Genomic DNA, 6,903 nt, shown 5'->3' with positions numbered 1-6,903 from the left:
ATAGTGATACAATCAAAAAATTATTGGGTAATCTCTTAGAATTCATGAATAAATATGATGGGAGAAACAATGTAGTAAATGTTTATAATGTAGAAAATAATTTAATAAGTAAGATATATTTTTTTATTAAATGGCATATATATCTAAATCTGAAATGAGAAAGCTTGTTAAGGCTTATCTTCATGTGCTTTATATTCATATCACCTATAAGTTCAATAATTATATATATATCCTAAATATATATCATCTATTTTATTTTTTAGATGATTGCAGCTTAAATGTTCCATGGATAATTTAAAAAGAATTAGATTCACTTCAAAATTTGATAATAAAAAGAATATTTAATAATATTTTGTTATTATAAATTCCAATATATTGTATTTTATTAATTACTTAGTAAAATATTACAAGTCCTTATATAATTTTTAATCTAGATTAATTTATATATCCTCCTATAATTTTGATTATATAAAATAATTATAATATTTAAATTTCGAAGTCAAAAATAATTGTATACTAATTTTATTCTTAATTAGTAAAATTGTAATTACAATTATATTTATAATAGACATTTTTCTTTAATATAATAAAACAATTTGTAATACAATAAATAACAAAATAAATCTTTTAGCTCCCTAACTAGTGGATAGCCCATCAAAAATGACGGGGTTAGAGAATTTTCTTCGTTCTTTTACGAAAGATGTTACTTATTTATAATTATAATTTTTATACTTTTAACCTCCCTCCTTCAGATCAAGTCCAACCCATATTAATACTAAGAGTGAATACTATTTATTGATTGAAAATATTAAAATTAGCTTTCAAATCAAATCAAAATTATTTGTTAAAATATTATTGATTACCTATAGCTAATATTTAATATTATAAAATCCCAACCCAGGTCCCAGCCCACAATATTTTTGAAAAATTTCTCTAAACCCGGGTCAAAATATAATAATTTTGATAATTCAGAACAAAAATAAATTTTAAAAAAATAATGCATTAATCAGAGATCCTCATGGTCCTTTATTTTGATCAGGACCGGCCCAGGCCTGGGAAAATTTTTTTTAGCCTATGTCTGGTTCATATTATATATTAAAAAATTTCCAAGCGTTCAAGACCTTAATAATTTTGAAAAATATTTAATTTTAAAATTTCTCAAACCTGGTCCAAATAATAAAAAAATTTTCCAAGCCAGGCCCATAATAATCTGTAAAAGATTGTTCCAAGCCAGGTCCAAGCCCATATTAATTTTGAGGAATATTTTCCAAGCCCAGCCAAACCCGTAATAATTTTGAAATATTTTTTTTAAGCCAAATAGTTAAATTTCTAATTGATTTATCATAGCCGGGCCTTAGGCTGAAGGAAATGCAGCCTGGGAATTATAAATGGCATGAAATCAGAAATTCCCATGAATAACAAATGGCGAAGGATGACAAACCAGGAGATATCAGAGTGTAAATAAAAATATAATAAGGGTATGTGGTTAAGAATGGATATTAAAAAAATATTATAAATTTATGTATTGCCATAATATAATTAAGTATATTTTCGTAGGCTAATTTTATTGAGAAGGAACCATGAGAAATAAAAATTATACAAATATTATATGAAAAATAATAATTATTTATGTAAATTAAGATAAATATTGTTTGGAGAATCATTTTGGCAAGTTTTCTATAATGTAGGATCGTAGAGAATATAATTTGTTTTTAAATATTTAAAAAAGTAACGTTTTTCCATTTTTGAATTGGAATTTTCCCCTTTTCATTGGATCTTTTACTTTTTTGATAGAATCTTTTCCTTTTTTGATCAAACTTTTAACGGGAAATTAACGGTGACTAAGAATGATAAGAAGAAATGGAAAAGAAAAATAGAAAGAAGAAGAGAAATGAAAGCAATTGGGAAAGGGAAGGAAAGGGAAAAAGAAAAATAGAGGAAAATGGGGTAATGAAAAGTGAAATAAAAAAATAGAGAAAAAAGGAAAGTGAAATAAAAAATAGAAAAAGAGGGAAAGTGAAAGGAAAAATAGATTAAAAGGGAAAAGTGAAAGAAAAATGAAAAGGAATGAAAAAGGGTAAGGAAAAGAAAGAGCAAAGAAAAGAAAAAAGGAAAGGAGGAAAAAAAATGTAAAGGGAAAGAAAAAAATAGTAGAAGGAAAAGAAAATGGAAAATCTGGAAAGGAGGAGTGAGAGGATAAGGCAAATAGAAAGAAAATGGAAAGGCAAGGGAAAGAGTAAGAAGTAAAGAAAGGGGAAAGAAAAAGGTTGGAATGAAAAGAAAGGGGGGGGGGGGAGGTGAGGTAGGATTGTTAAAAATCTGATTTATATCGATTTTTAAAAACAAATTAATTATTTTAGCCAAAAAAATATGTAAGACTGAAGATTTTGATTGTAGATGGCAAAAATGTTTGCACCTATATTTTGCTAAATTTTGAGGCTTATATAATATTATTTTGCTTAAAATAATAATAGGGTTATTTTTGTAAATCGACTTAAATCAGCATTTTAATAACCCTATAATTGTTGAAAGGTAAAGAAAAAAGGTAGAAAAGGAACAGAGAAAGAGAAAGGAAAAAAGAAAGAAAAAGGAAAGAATAAATACAACTTATTATTATTTTTATTGAAATAAAACCTGTAGAGGAGTCAGCTAGTATTAATACCCTTTAGAGAGCATATCCAGTGTAGTGAATTAATATCCACTGATTGGAAAAATAAAACCCGGGGTGAGGGGCTCCTTGTTGCTAAATCCACCTAACAACACTTTGACAAGAATGAAAATAGACACCCTTAATAAAATGTGTATTTAAAATTTTCCTCCCTTTAAATGATATTTATGATATATAGCTTTATCATTAAATAAATATTTTAAGAGTTTAAGAGGTTATTATATTTTGATTTTATAAATTTATAAAATGCTTTAAAAAAAAATAAATATTGAAATTTAAATGATGATTGATCTATTTAAAAATAAAATAAATAAGAAAATTAATTTTAAATATTGTAATATAATTGATATAATTAAAATGTATCATATTTTATTTTACATTGGTGAATAATTGTTTTCACTAGTAGCTTCTTGAGTGAGAGTGGTAAGTAAAAATATTGGTATCATATTGTATTTTACAATGAATTGGTGAATAATTGTTTTCACTGATATCAGCTTGTTGAGTGAGAGTGGTAATATCATCTTGCATAGCTTTATAATTGATATAATAAAAATATTATGCAAATTTTATAAGATAAATTAAAATGATTTGTAAAACTTTGTAAAGATAAATTAAAAGAATATTTAAGGTTTTACTTTGGCATCCTACAGTGCATGGTTAACTGAAGTTATAGGCTCATCTGTTAGTATATATTGAAAAAAAAAATTAACAAATATTAAATAAATATGTATCGATGACATGACGTAGTGATGACGTAATGAGAACATCGGAAAATTATGATATAGATAATATAAAACTCTACTATTACAACGCTATTCTATAACACACGCAATTTACCAAAACACAACTCCAAAACTAAAATTAATAAATTTTCAACTTTAAATTTTATTGGCCAACAAAATATATATCTACAAAAAAATATATATATATAAAATGAAGAAGTTGTTATGATAAAAAATTTTGTCCTTTTATTCGTATTTGGGACAAAGAAATCACAATTTCTACACATGATATATAAAATCAGGCGACTATTTTAAAACGATAAAAATTAAACAAAATAATTATTAAAAATAAATATATTTAACACTAATACATGAGTAAGCAATATAATTTTAAATATAATAAAACATGTCCTCCATAAATGAGCTCATTCGGCACCCATATTGTTCGCTCCGTTATGACTTTAGAATATGCACACTTTTAGAATCTAATTCATCATGGTTTCTCTCAATCGTCTCAAATATTCAATTTTAAATTTTGAATTTCTATTATTAATTAATTATAATCTATTTTATTATCAATTAACTATCAAATGTGATTCAAAATTTTGATAATATATTAATTTTTCCCTTTTATTTACCCCATTCGATTCCTTGTCTGAATTGTTATATTATAGAAATTAATAAATTAAAATATTATATATTTTGGTTATTGAATAGTATTATGTTTTAATTTATGTAACGCGCATTCATTTAATTCTGTTTATTCAAATTATATTTTTATTTTAGTTATACTTTTATTTTATAAGTTAACCTTTTTAATATTATATTCTAATTTTAGTTTGTAAAAAATATATAAATAGTAGATTGAAAAAGTAAATAAATGAACATTTTAATACATTCTTTATTTTAGTGTTCCGAGGTTTCTTTCTTCATGATGCCCCGGCTCTGGGTGATGGACTTGAAGAGATGACCAATGCCTAATCTAATGAGATGTCCAATGCCTAATCTAATGAGATGTCCAATGCCTAATCTAATGAGATGACCAATGCCTAATCTAATGAGATGACCAATGTCTAATCTAATGAGATGACCAATGTCTAATCTAATGAGATGACCAATGTCTAATCTAATGAGATGACCAATGCCTAATCTAATGAGATGATCAATGACTAATCTAATGTGATGACCAATATCTAATCTAATGTGATAACCAATGCCTAAGCTAAGGAGATAACCAAGAACCAAAAAATTTCCCTAGCACGTTATTTCATGCCAAAAGCTTCTTTCTTCATGGTGCACCGGCTCTGGGTGGTGGACTGGAATATGATGACCAACACCTAACCTAATGTGACGACCTAGAAAGAACTATGGAAGTTGGACGTTAGGCTATGAATTTTATATGGTGAGACCAATGATTTACTAATAATTCTAAATCCACATAAGAAGAAAAGTTATTATAAATAAAAATTATATGCCGAGATTATGGTATAAATTAACTTAACAAAATAACTTAAATGTAAATCAATCATAATGGACATATTTGAATACATAAAAAGCCTTAAAAAATATCTTAATAATGAATTAACAGTTGAATTTCTTAGTGAAATGCCTATTGATATTTTTCATATTTTTGATTTCTTGAATTATGACCAATTTTGGAAATTAACTGAAAAACCCTAAGATGACTTTTAAGTATAATTAAAAATATTACAAAGTTAAACCATTAAAAATCCTAAACAAGAAAATAAAACTAGTCTTTATCAAAATGTAATTGAAACATATAAATTAAAAGATATAAATCATATGATTGAATTTGAAAAATTATAAAATTAATATAACTCTTATAAGTAATACTTAATGTGATAAAAAGTTTTTGAAATTTAAAGCTTGAAGATAAAAGATGATGTAAAAACTAAACATCTTCATTTTAGAAATATATTTAAAGATGTGATGAGGATATCATTTTCTATAAATGACCTTGTGAAGAAATATTATTTTAAATATACTTTTTTTGAATTAAAACTAGGGTGTGAAATTTAAATGTGCTTAATATTTATTTGCATATTTTAACCTCGTGGATTGAAAATATTAACATATAAATAAAAATAAATTAAATGCTAAAACGCAAAAAATTAATTAAACACTAAAACGTGAAAAAATAAATTGGATACTAAAACGCTGAGAATTTATATAACAATCTTATTGATTTATCATTCTTCACTTATTTTTATATCAACTTGATGAATTATTATTTCTAATTATTCGTGACTGACGGATGATAATAACAATTTTGAAAATTGATAATAATAACGACTGAGTACTACAAGCAAGCTACATGACAAATTCACGATATATAAGGATAACTTACGATAAGGATATCAAGCTTACGATTTAAACAAACCAACGATTGGGACAAGCCAACGATTACAATGACTTATGAAATAACTTGATGACCAAAACGATAAACCACTTGGACAACAAACTCTCTATGATTGCTTAGATGAACTTATGGGAAGGCTTTTTAGAAGAGGGAGGATGTTATATTATAGAAATTAATAAATTAAAATATTATATATTTCGGTTATTGAATAGTATTATGTTTTAATTTATGTAACGCGCATTCATTTAATTCTGTTTATTCAAATTATATTTTTATTTTAGTTATACTTTTATTTTATAAGTTAACCTTTTTAATATTATATTCTAATTTTAGTTTGTAAAAAATATATAAATAGTAGATTGAAAAAGTAAATAAATAAACATTTTAATACATTCTTTATTTTAGTGTTCCGAGGACTTCTTTCTTTCTTCATGAATAATATAGAATTCCATAATATTTCACAAGAACCAACATTGAATTTATCTTCCTTTAAATATCGCCGTCTTCTTTTCAAATTCTCGCTGGTTTCGCTGGAGTAGACCTTGCCTGTATCGTTTATGATAGAATATTAACTTGACCCAATTTTAATCATTTTCCTCAATAATCTACATCGAAACGAATATTGTTATTTATACCTAGCTTTAACTATTGGTCTCCGTAGTCTTTATTGAGTCTCAACGAATATTAGTTAACTGTAACCAATGTTAAAGAGTTTCCGTGGTCTTTATCAAGTTTGATCAAGAATTAGTTATCTGGTCCTAACGCTAACGATTCATCTTCATGAGTTGATAATCTATATCCATTAGCACAATCAATTCCTGATAAATTTTATAAATTTATTAAAGATAAAAGAAAATTAAAAACTGTATCATTGAATCAATCTTGTATCTATTTTTTTAATGTATATATTCAATTAATACATTGCCATTATTAGCAATTAGTGTTGCTAAGACAACTACTAAAACTTAAGAGAGTAAATTAGTCTATTAGTCGACTAAGTTGATCTATTCGGCTTAGTTGACTCATTTAGTCGATTAAATCAAATTTTCGAATTTGCATCATTGTATTTTCGGGGTAAAAATAAAATTGTAAATTAAATTGGGATTTCAATTAAGATGAGCCATAGAAAAGTG

At 25.2% G+C, this 6,903-nt stretch overlaps 1 protein-coding gene across 2 annotated transcripts in view; it reads left to right on the top strand.

The window, feature by feature from the left end:
- The window catches only part of LOC135929985 (cysteine-rich venom protein pseudechetoxin-like), a 73,680-nt gene extending 73,286 nt beyond the window's left edge, over positions 1 to 394 (top strand). For both annotated transcript variants that reach the window (XM_065466743.1, XM_065466746.1), the window contains one exon: positions 264 to 394. The gene's annotated coding sequence lies outside the window, so the exon portion shown is untranslated. The remainder of the gene's footprint in view (positions 1 to 263) is intronic.
- The last annotated feature ends 6,509 nt before the right edge of the window (positions 395 to 6,903 follow it).

The sequence above is a fragment of the Gordionus sp. m RMFG-2023 genome, chromosome 5 (genome assembly GCF_954871325.1).
Source record: "Gordionus sp. m RMFG-2023 chromosome 5, tfGorSpeb1-WG-v2, whole genome shotgun sequence".
Taxonomy (NCBI): Eukaryota; Metazoa; Nematomorpha; class Gordioida; order Chordodea; family Parachordodidae; genus Gordionus; species Gordionus sp. m RMFG-2023.
Note: the sequence above shows the minus strand (reverse complement) of the source record. Positions and strands in the feature narration are given on the sequence as shown.